The following is an 11,182-nucleotide window of genomic DNA, read 5'->3' as shown; positions in this document are numbered from 1 at the left end:
TATTAGTAGGATTACTTCATTTGTTTTTAAAAAGGATAATTAATACTCAGCACTAATGACGCGATACTATTCCGTTAAAAGAAATAGCTCCAGGAGGGGAGGGGGGGTTGAGACGGAGCGAAAGCCTATTAATCTAATGACACTCGAAATCCGTATGTTTAGTTTAGATAAATTCACTTTTATAATAAACTAGATGTCCCGCGCGGCTTCGCCCGCGTAAATTAGGAATTTTACAGAAACCGTACATTTTCCCATAAAAAATATTTTCCCCGTTTTTCCCGCATTTTCCTGAGTTTCTTCGGTCGTATTAGTCTTAGCGTGATAATATATTATATAATATTACTCGATAAATGATCAATCTAACACTGAGATAAGTTTTTAAATCGGACCTGTAGTTCCTGAGATTGACGCGTTCAAGCAAACATACTCTTCAATGTTATTATATTAGGTAGGTATAGATTTTTTTTATCTATGGACGCTTCACACCACGTCAGTCTGGCCCCGTGGTAAGTACCTGATGGACTTGTGTTACAGGTATCAGACAACGGAAATATATTTAATACTTTTATACTATACATATATTTAAGATTTTTATTATATGATACACATATTTAATACACATCCATGACCCAGGAACTTTGAAAACTTTTTGTTCCGTCGGCGGGATTTGAACCCGCAACCTCCGGCTTGAGCTACCAACGCGCTCACCACTGAGCCACAGAGGTCGTCAAACCATTTTTAGAAATAAAATAAAGATTTTTTTTAATTATCGCTTGACAAACTCGAGTCTCGATCTAAAAGACTATGAAATGGTATAATATGGTAGTGATGATGATGATGATGAATGTAATTTGCATAGTAGCATATGGTTCCTGTTCTTAAAACAACGCCGAAACTCCCAAACTTGTATCTATAAAGAATCAGGAGTTCTCTCAGCACCTTCCGAACCACGGTATACCAGGTATATCTCGGTGCAAAATCTTACTTGTTGGTAGCATATGCTTAGAATACTTCTCACGAAACCGAAGTCACCACACGTTTCCCTATAAGTTTTGAGGAGTTCCCTCGATTACTTATGGATCCTTCATCAGATCACCACTTTTGTGAATATAAAAATCGGGTAACATACGGCGGAGTAATCGTTGAATATAAGAAAACGAACATAACACCTCCCCCATTTTGAAAGTCGGTTAAAATTGTAGCCTATGTGTTATTCTGATGTATAAGCTATATTATTGTAAAGTTTCATTAAAATCCGTTCAGTTGTTTTTGCGTGAAAGAGTAACAAACATCCATACATCCACACATCCATACATCCAAACAAACTTTCGCCTTTATAATATTAGTAGGATGTAGCCTATAATATATTATCACGCTAAGACCAATAGAAGCGGAGCACCAATGAAGAATGTTTCAAAATCGGGTGATTTTTCCTATTGTGCTGCGTAAACGATAAAAGTTTCGCATAAAATGGCAGAATTTTCTTTATTTACCCATGAATTAGTTACTCTCTCGGGGCTGTTTGGTTGTTCGTTTTGTTCGGTGTTGCTATGTGTCTGTGCGGATGATTTTCTTGCTCTCTGTATTCGATGCCTATCCCTATCCTGGCTGAGGCGAGCCTCACGCTCTACAGATGATTCTCTTTCTCTCTGTATTCGATTTCTATCACTATTCTGGCTGAGGTGAGCCTCACGCTCTACAGACGATTCTCTTTCTCTCTGTATTCGATTTCTATCACTATTCTGGCTGAGGCGAGTCTCACGCTCTACAGACGATTCTCTTTCTCTCTGTATCCGAATTCTATCATTTTTCCGACTGAGGCGAGCCTCATGCTCTACAGACGATTCTCTTTCTCTCTGTATCCGAATTCTATCATTTTTCCGACTGAGGCGAGCCTCACGCTCTACAGACGATTCTCTTTCTCTCTGTATCCGATTTCTATCACTATTCTGGCTGAGGCGAGTCTCACGCTCCGTTGACGATTCTTCATCTCTTGCTGAACGTGATCTTTTGGCATTCACTGTACTACGACCTATGTTCGAACGACGACGTCTTCCAGACATGATCGTATAGTAATACCCACAAAGCAACAAATAACCCAATCGCAAAGCAAAAACAAAAGTCCGTTTTTCTAACCAAGTCAAATATATTTTTATCGACAATTCAGAAACCAAAGAACCAGAAACAATGAATATCTGAAAGAAAGCGCTGTGGTTGCTCCTCTGCGTTACCGTCTGCACAACCACACAATGACGAAATACACTATCTACTACAGTAACATAAGCCCGAAGCATATTATGAGAGCCCCCGGCCGGTTCCGCCGTAACCGCTATGTCCCTCGGCCGCCGCCGCGCGACATATTTTTTGATTCCGCGTAAGTTTATACGTTTGAAAACTTCTAAAGTATTGATCGAAATTGTATAGTGTAAAAGACAATTATAATCTACATTTAATGTCTTAGCTTCCAAACATGTTTATTTGGATAAGGGTTAATGTTGTAATTTGTTAAAATCGCTTCGTAAATAAGCCATTATTTTTCGTAAAAAGTAAAGAACAAAAATGGCTATTGTGAGTTATCCCTAAGAAATAGACATATACCATCGCGGACTTTTTTGTTTACCTTATTAAGGTGTACAATACTGTAGTACATTATTTTGATCTATCTCGTAGGGTTTAGCCAGCGTTTGCAATATAAACGCAAAAAAATGAATTTATTTACGACATAACATTAGAAACCTCTAAAATTATCAGTGTTTCTCTACCATATTATGCATATGTTATACATATAAACCTTCCTCTTGAAACACTCAATCTATTAAAAAAAACCGCATCAAAATCCGTTGAGTAGTTTTAAAGATCTAAGCATACATACACACATACATACAGACAGCGGAAAACGACTTTGTTTTATACTATTTAGAGATGACTTCATTTGTTTGTAAAGAAAATAATTAAAACTCAGCACTAACGACCCGATACTATTCCGTTATAAGCAATAGCTCTAGGAGGGGAGGGGGGGGTCAAGCAGGAGACGGAGCGAAAGCCTATTAATAAATTAAAAAAAATTAACATAACACCTCCTCCATTCCGGAAGTCGGTTAAAAATGTACACCATGTGTTAATCCAGTATATCAGCTAACGGATTGTAAATTTTTGTCGATCTCAGAAATATAAAAATGGATTTTCAATTGTGTTAGTAACGCTAAAAATCGAAAACGGCTGAACGGATTGGGCTGATTTTAGTCTTAAAATATTTCTAGAAGTCCAGGGAAGGTTTTAAAGTGACACGAAGTTCACCGGGACAGCTAGTAAGTAATAAATTTATTAAAACACAATAACGCATAACGCAATTTGGCTGCGTGGAAGCAACGCTCAAAGACTTAATGGAAGACGTTCCTATATTCCTATACAGAGTGTAACAAAACTAAGTAATAATACTAAGACTAAGTAATAATAGGGTGTGTATGGGTTCACTGTGAAAGTAGCAGCGCTGAAAGACTAAAACTTTTTTGAGATTTCGCATACAAATCTCGCTGCAGCGCGATGAGTTTTCCCACACAAAAGTTTTAAAAAGTTGCTCTTTCGGCGCTGTTACTTTTACAGTGAAATCCATATAGGGAACTCATACACACCTTAAAGTATTTTCATTATGTTTTGTAACACCCTGTTCATCATAACAACCGCCACGATGCATGTGACATTATAAATTACTAGAGATCGCCCAATACGTGGGAGAGCCATTCTTCGGCACGAATGGGCCAGCTCGACCGGAGAAATACCACGTTCTCACAGAAAACCGGCGTGAAACAGCGCTTGCGCTGTGTTTCGCTGAGTGAGTGAGTTTACCGGAGGCCCAATTCCCTTTCCTATCCTCCCCTATTCCTTTCCCTTCCCATCCCTACCCTCCTCTATTACCCTATTCCCTCTTAAAAGGCCGGCAACGCACCTGCAGCTCTTCTGATGGTGCGAGTGTCCATGGGCGACGGAAGTTGCTTTCCATCAGGTGACCCGTTTGCTCGTTTGCCCCCTTCTTTCATTAAAAAAAAAATGGTCGAAATTCGACCTTAGTTTCAACGGCATTGGGACTACTATATTTTGTAAAAAATATTGACTTTATCATTTTTTTTTTCAACTCTTGTCTCTGGGACTTAGCTGATCTCAGACTGGCCGTGTAAGCATTGTCTAATAGTATTTTAGATTCAATAAAAAAGAAATCTATAATCCATTTTCAATTTGTCAACTTGTTGTCAACAGACTTCAACCATATATTATTTTTTTTTATGAAATAAGGGGGCAAACGAGCAAACGGGTCACCTGATGGAAAGCAACTTCCGTCGCCCATGGACACTGCAAGTGCATGCCGGCCTTTTAATAGGGAATAGGGTAATAGGGGAGGGTAGGGAAGGGAATAGGGTAGGGGTTAGGGGATTGGGCCTCCGGTAAACTCACTCACTCGGCGAAACACAGCGCAAGCGCTGTTTCACGCCGATTTTCTGTGAGAACGTGGTATTTATCCGGTCGAGCCGGCCCATTCGTGCCGTAATGCATAAAAGAGTATAATTCGTATGTATAGGCTTGTCACTCAGAAATCTGTCATTTCTCATGTGTGTGTGTTGAAGTGTGTGTAATGTTTTATTTGTTAAAAAAATGTATGATAAAAGCATAATTTCAAAATAATATTAGTTCGATGCACTCCTTCACCATATAAACTATAACTGTGCAAAATTTCATGCACCTACGTTTCCCCATTTTTCGTAAAAAGGGTTACAAAGTTTTTAGTTCGCGTATTAATATTATGATAACATGAAGTTTCGCTCTTGTTCGCCGTTTTCTTCATTTCAAAATAAATTATTACAATTTTTATTACCCCCAGTTCTGTGTTTATTCTATGTACAACCGACAGTTTAATGATCTTTTAATCAATTTGAGAGTTCAGAGTTCAGGACCCTGACAGTGAAAGTGTGACTGACCTGTTATAGGTTTGATAGATCATTCACATTCCTTTCATTTAAATATTAATTCTAAACGAGCATTTTTCACGTGAAAAATACTTCAAAGGTACAGGGCAAACACAAAGTAAAATTTTAACAGAAAACAAATAGAGGGCGAAACGTTTGTTCGCGGGGCGGGGAAGCATAAGTTACCCGCTAAAAACTTCAGCGAGCCCGATACGATCTTTTATTTATTCGATCTGCAGACGGGCACCGTGCACTTGCGTGCTCGCTGACAGATAGCCGACGCGTTGGCTCTAATTAACGGCGGGCGGTCGCGTGGGCGCTCACCATTCGTCCAGCCGCACGTCGGATGCGCAAAGAATCGTAAGCGATACGAATACGGAATATCTCAAACGCCGCGCTGAATACCAGCGCGATCTGCAATTATAATAAATGGAACAGATAGTAGCGTAACAGCCGGTTTGTGTTTTAATAATGAATGAATACAGTTAGTGGCAGATTCCATTCGTACACGAATTAACGGTTTAATTGGAATTTTTATACAAAATACAAATTAAATTTATATATATTCCATTTGTTTGTGTGTAATTCTTTTGGTGAAACGAAATGTGTTGTTCTGCGAATTACTTTCATAAAGTTAATAATAATAATAATGCGCGCGAGTTACAATGTTATTGGTTACAAATTAATTTTAATAAACGACTATTGAATATTTTTATAACGTAATATTTTGTACTCCCATTCTACTACTAATGCAGCTTCGTCCTGTTTTTTCTAGTCCGTTTCCTGTAAACCTACAAAATGGTATTCTCTTCAATCGAACAAGGAACGAAGCTTCATTAATGTTGAATTCTACAGGGTGTAAAAAAACAAATTGATAGTACTTAAGTCCCCTGTATAGAGTTCACTGTGAAAGTACCAGTACATAAAGAGTAACTTTTTTTATGTAGATGAATTGATAACGCTCGGGTTTACTTGGCTTGATTCACAGATAACTGTATACACGGACCACATACACACCCTAAAGTACTATCACTTTGTTTTGTTACACCCTGTATAGTAGATTCGAGATACTGTTCACAGTGCCAAAACTTGTTTAAGAACTTTTGCAGTGAGAAATCCTGATAATTTTTCCCTTAAACGTGACTTGCTTGTAAACTAGGGCCCAATTTCACCAACGCCTGTTATTGTCAACAGCTTGTTAAAATATCATGTCTTCTCTTTCATTCTTATGAAAAACGAAACAGCTAATGTGATACTAATTTTAGCATTAAATTTAACAGATGTTGGTGAAATTGGGCCTTAAAGGAGTGAGCACACTTAATAATAATAATAAAATCCTTTATTGAAGAATTCCACAAAAAAACTTAATCTAATTACCCGCCAAACCACATTGCGGTTTGTCGGCGGGCTTCACGCTCTTTACTTTCTATAACGAATATGTTTAATTCTAATATTGTAACTAAAATTAGATGACCTTAAAGCAGCCTGAGAATACAGCCCAACAAACAATAATTATTATTGACATACTTATTTGATAAAGTACACTGTACTGAACAAGTTTTACATTATAAATTAACATGTATGAAAGCCCCTTATATTATGTACTTATATAATGTGTAACTAATATGATAATGAGCTAAAACAGCTAAGTAAGTGTCCTAAGAATACAGCCCAATAACAATAATTGGACGCTGCCAAGCATCCGTGTACCAACCCACACAAAAATTGCGTATCGAGTCATGAATGCAGCTATGTTCTTTAGATGATTTAGAACAAGACTGCATTCAAAACTCAATGACAACAAAAAATTGTGGGCCAGGACACTAATGCCTAACAGCGACCAACCATTGTCATTTGATATTTTAAAGTGCACTCAGTACTGAACTGAAACGGGCCATGCCGGGGCTCAGCGTGCCGAGGCGCATCGCAAAAATCCGCCTCCATACAATTTGTATGGAAGCGGATGCACGTATCGCACACTGTGCAGGGGCGCATTGGCGCGGATTTTTGCTCGGCGGATTTCCGTCAATGCGACTCGGCCCGACAAGACCCGCTGCGCTCCGGCAACAGTGTGCTTTAGCAAGCGGCGCGCGGTTGTGATGCGATGCGGCCCAGCAAGCCTCGGCTCAAAATCCGTCAATGCGTTGCGCGCCGACCCGCCCCGGCATGCCCCGGCACGCGCCGACAAAGTGTGCGTGAACCTTAAGCCCATAATAGTTTACCTACGAGGCTGGCGCGTGGGATGCGTTCAATGTTCACACCTGACTGGGCGGGTAGTTTGATCACAATCTGAGTCCTAATTTCCAGACATCCCTTTAGTATACATTTGGGATTCGATGTTTGTGTAGTGGTACGTGAGATCCTCGATAAATTCTAATGCTTACCCCCAGTATTACTACAATTCTGAATTATATCCATTACAAATTCCAACGAGAATAATATAAGCTTCATAGTTCATTGTAGTTTACTTTAAAAATAACAAAACAGAGGGTTAAATTTTATTAGAAGTTTTAATCGGCTACAGTTTTTATTATAAAAACTTATTATGGAATTCATAAGCCATAAATTACATCTAATGAAAATTAGCAATTCTAGTTTAAAACAATTAAAGTTGTACACTAAATAATAAAACGTGCATGCATTGATTTATTCCGCCATAACTCTCACCGTAATTAACAAGCACGAATTTACATAATGACGTGGGATTCGACTTTAATAAGTTTGATGACATGATGTTATTACGCTGTAAGTATGTAAGTAGCTCCCTGACATACTTTCCGCCGACACGAGTACACGAATTTTTAATTAGCATCATTTAAACATATGCTCCAACATCGTGGTATAATATTTTAATTATTCTTTTCGAAATTTCAAACTTAGAATTTTATTTACTCTTTAATTTGTTTTTTTTTTTACGATCTTGGTCAAGACTCTAGAGTCTAGATGATAATATTTATAGTAACGTACTGTATTAAGTACCTTTTAAAAATTTGTAAATGGATATACGATAGAAGTATTTAAAAAAAACCCTGATATTAAGTACATCGACATCGATAACACAATTAGCAGAAAATTTCTGTGCATATAAACCGCATGGAAATTAAAATGAATGGGAAAAGTTTACGAGTCTTTGCAATTGGTAACATAACATTAGTGGTGTACTTATATGGCACACATAAAGTTTTTACGTTTCTATAACTACCTGCAGTCAACTAGCTATAAAACAAGACTTAAAATTACTTACGACAACATTCCTAGAGATTTTATTATGTTTTCGTAGTAAAACTAGATTTACTACTGTTGATCATTATAATTCATTCTATACTACTATTTAAAGATTCGATTTAGATTAAGTTGAATTCTTAACCCTTTATAATATTCCATAATATATTAGGTATTTACCCCTTTATAATATTATTTTCATCATTTGCAAAAAATACTACACTGTGTCAATATTCACTTCATAAAAGCTACTTTCAGTGTTTTGATCTGTTCAATATCTTGCATAATGATTCCTAATTCCTGATACTGACCTGACTGACCTGAGAGTTTAAATGAATCGGTAGTTGCTTATAATTTATTACAATTTAACATTTTTACCTAACGAAGTCGCAACCAACTAGTAATTATGACTTGTAACTTGCAAGCTGCATAATATCTTAGTTACTATTTATGCTGACATTATGTTAAAGTTTAATAAAGCAAAATTAATACCTTTACATTTGCTTTATTAAAAATTTACCTTTCGACAGCAAAACAAAATTGTCAAAAAGTAAAATATTATGCACTTGTTTTAAAACATTTTCTCCTACTTTCAAAGTTACCTGCTCCCATATAAGATTCTCGCGAAGAACAAGCTTAATTATACTCATCCTTCACCGTAGACGATACACACCCTGTTGTGATATGGAAATTGTTTGCAACAAAATTTAACTTTTAAAATACCCCACAGTTGCGTTTTGGTCCTATTTTACTGCCTGGTTTTAAAATAAACACTCAAGTTTTTTAAATGTTTTTAAGTGAATATTTGAATATGAAACAAGAATTGAAAACATATTTTTATACTCCCAAATAGTAGTATTTTTTTTTTGGTAATGCGACATTTATGTACTATCAGAGAAGTTGATTCCTATGCAAATCGGGGCCCTAAGTAGTTTGGTCGCGTTACGTCAAACCCAGCTGACAGATCACAATTAACATTGAATTGACCATATTCGACCAAATAACGTTGGTCTGTCAATTGCATAGGAATCAACTTCCTCGATGGTACTTATCCAACTTATTTCATAGGCACTAATTTATGACTCTATGCTTAATTTATGCTTAACCTTTAAGAAACTTCAGTAAAAATTATTTTGATACGTTGTGACAGACAAAGTTGGAATCTATGAAACAACGACGCTATTTCAAGAAGTCGACTTCAAGTTTAAGCTATGGATTAAATTATTATAAAACAAGTTATTTTTATTTTGATAGTCAAAGATCGGCCGTTCGAATGCCAATTCTGTATTCGGTCGAGTAATAACGAATTCCTTTACATCGTCCGGCACAAAGCTGTTAGTATTGCCCATTCGGCTCTACTGCTGATCCTTTCAGCCTAATTAGCCGAGTGTATAGCCGCCATTGTTTGATCGACTGATTGATCGCCTATTTCATTGTCAATATAACAATAAGCGCCTTATTCTGAACTCTGATACAATATGACAACGTTACAACTCGAATTCTCGAAGTTGGTAAATTTTCGCAATTTTATTTTTTTATGTGAACTTTGCGCTACAGAATCATCTATGTATTCTTCTTATTTTTTAAAAAAAATTGTAAGTATTCAAAATTATTATTTAATATTCTCCTAAGTAATAAAAATACCTACACGTAGATACACACATATATAAATATATGTTATGAACTGTTTTTTTTTTTTGTAATACGTTAAAAAAGTCACTTGACAGACTAAAACAATACATCATAATATAACTACATTCTACAATATCGGTGACACACAGTATAGGTGGTAATTTATTATCAACTTAGCGACAAAAAAAATACTTTTGTTGCTACTCTTTATTTACGCAAACATGCACAATATATTCGTATTTCTTCATTTCTTAAAGAATTTGTCGCGCATGTAACGTACATTCCATCTGTCAATAGAGAGGCTTATTTTAAATTATTCACGAAAACGGAACGTTGTTGATCACGTATTTCATTACCGGCCCCGCTGAGCGGCGATTATGCAAATCCGACAGCACTTGCGCCGAATCATACAAATTGTTTCATATCTCATCAAATTTTTGCATATCGTGCATCGTTGGAATGTATTCGAAATTTGTAGTTTTACTTCGCTCTATTTAGCTAGGCTCGTTCAGTATTTTGAGCGTAAAAATAGTTTAACCTTTTAGCATCTCTATTTCGGCGGCCGGACCGAACGAAATTCAGTTGACTTATATTGTTTGTTTTAGTAACATATTGGTATCCAGCTCAAATAGCATGTGGCATACCAGTATGTTGTTGATGCAAAAAGAACGAATCTCTCTCTATCCGGCGACTAGACTTTAACTTTCATAACTTAACTACTTACGTAATGACTGTAGGACCGCAAAGCATTTTCAATTCTAAATGTGTCCATGGTCGAATCGTGTAAAACATAGCGAGCGAATATGCCATACGTACCAATTATGATGACGGGGCGACAAAATCCTGCACTCGCCGCTCCTGGACCCTAATCAGGTAATCAGTGTGGAATTGTGCTGGAATTCGACGGCCAAATGATATTCCCGTGCCGTCAACCGGGCAAAATGTTGCTCACCCCTGCTTTACCTCAGTCCTAATGTTAACATTGTAGATTGTAGACTACCTAGTGCTAACCTAACCTAACTTTACCTAACCTATTAATATGTATTATCTTATACTTAAGTATTTAAATATATACGCCTTATACTGTTACACCTTATAATCAGTTTCATTTTTCTTTAAATTAAAAATGGTCGAAGTTTGGTAGTTGTAAAGCTGACAAAAATTTCTCATGAAATTTTTCAAAGGACAAGTTTCTAAATCATATTGTATAATTTAGTCGATTAAAATAAGCCAAGTAATTGAAATACATATTAAGTTGTAATTACTAAGTTCGTTCCTTATAAATTTCGCGAAATTATTCGAAAGTGAAATTAAGAATGTTTAAGACCCCTTTGAAAATACAATTATCTGTAGTTAGGAGAGCCGCACTC

Source organism: Aricia agestis, chromosome 15 (genome assembly GCF_905147365.1).
Source record: "Aricia agestis chromosome 15, ilAriAges1.1, whole genome shotgun sequence".
NCBI classification, from domain to species: domain Eukaryota; kingdom Metazoa; phylum Arthropoda; class Insecta; order Lepidoptera; family Lycaenidae; genus Aricia; species Aricia agestis.
Note: the sequence above shows the minus strand (reverse complement) of the source record.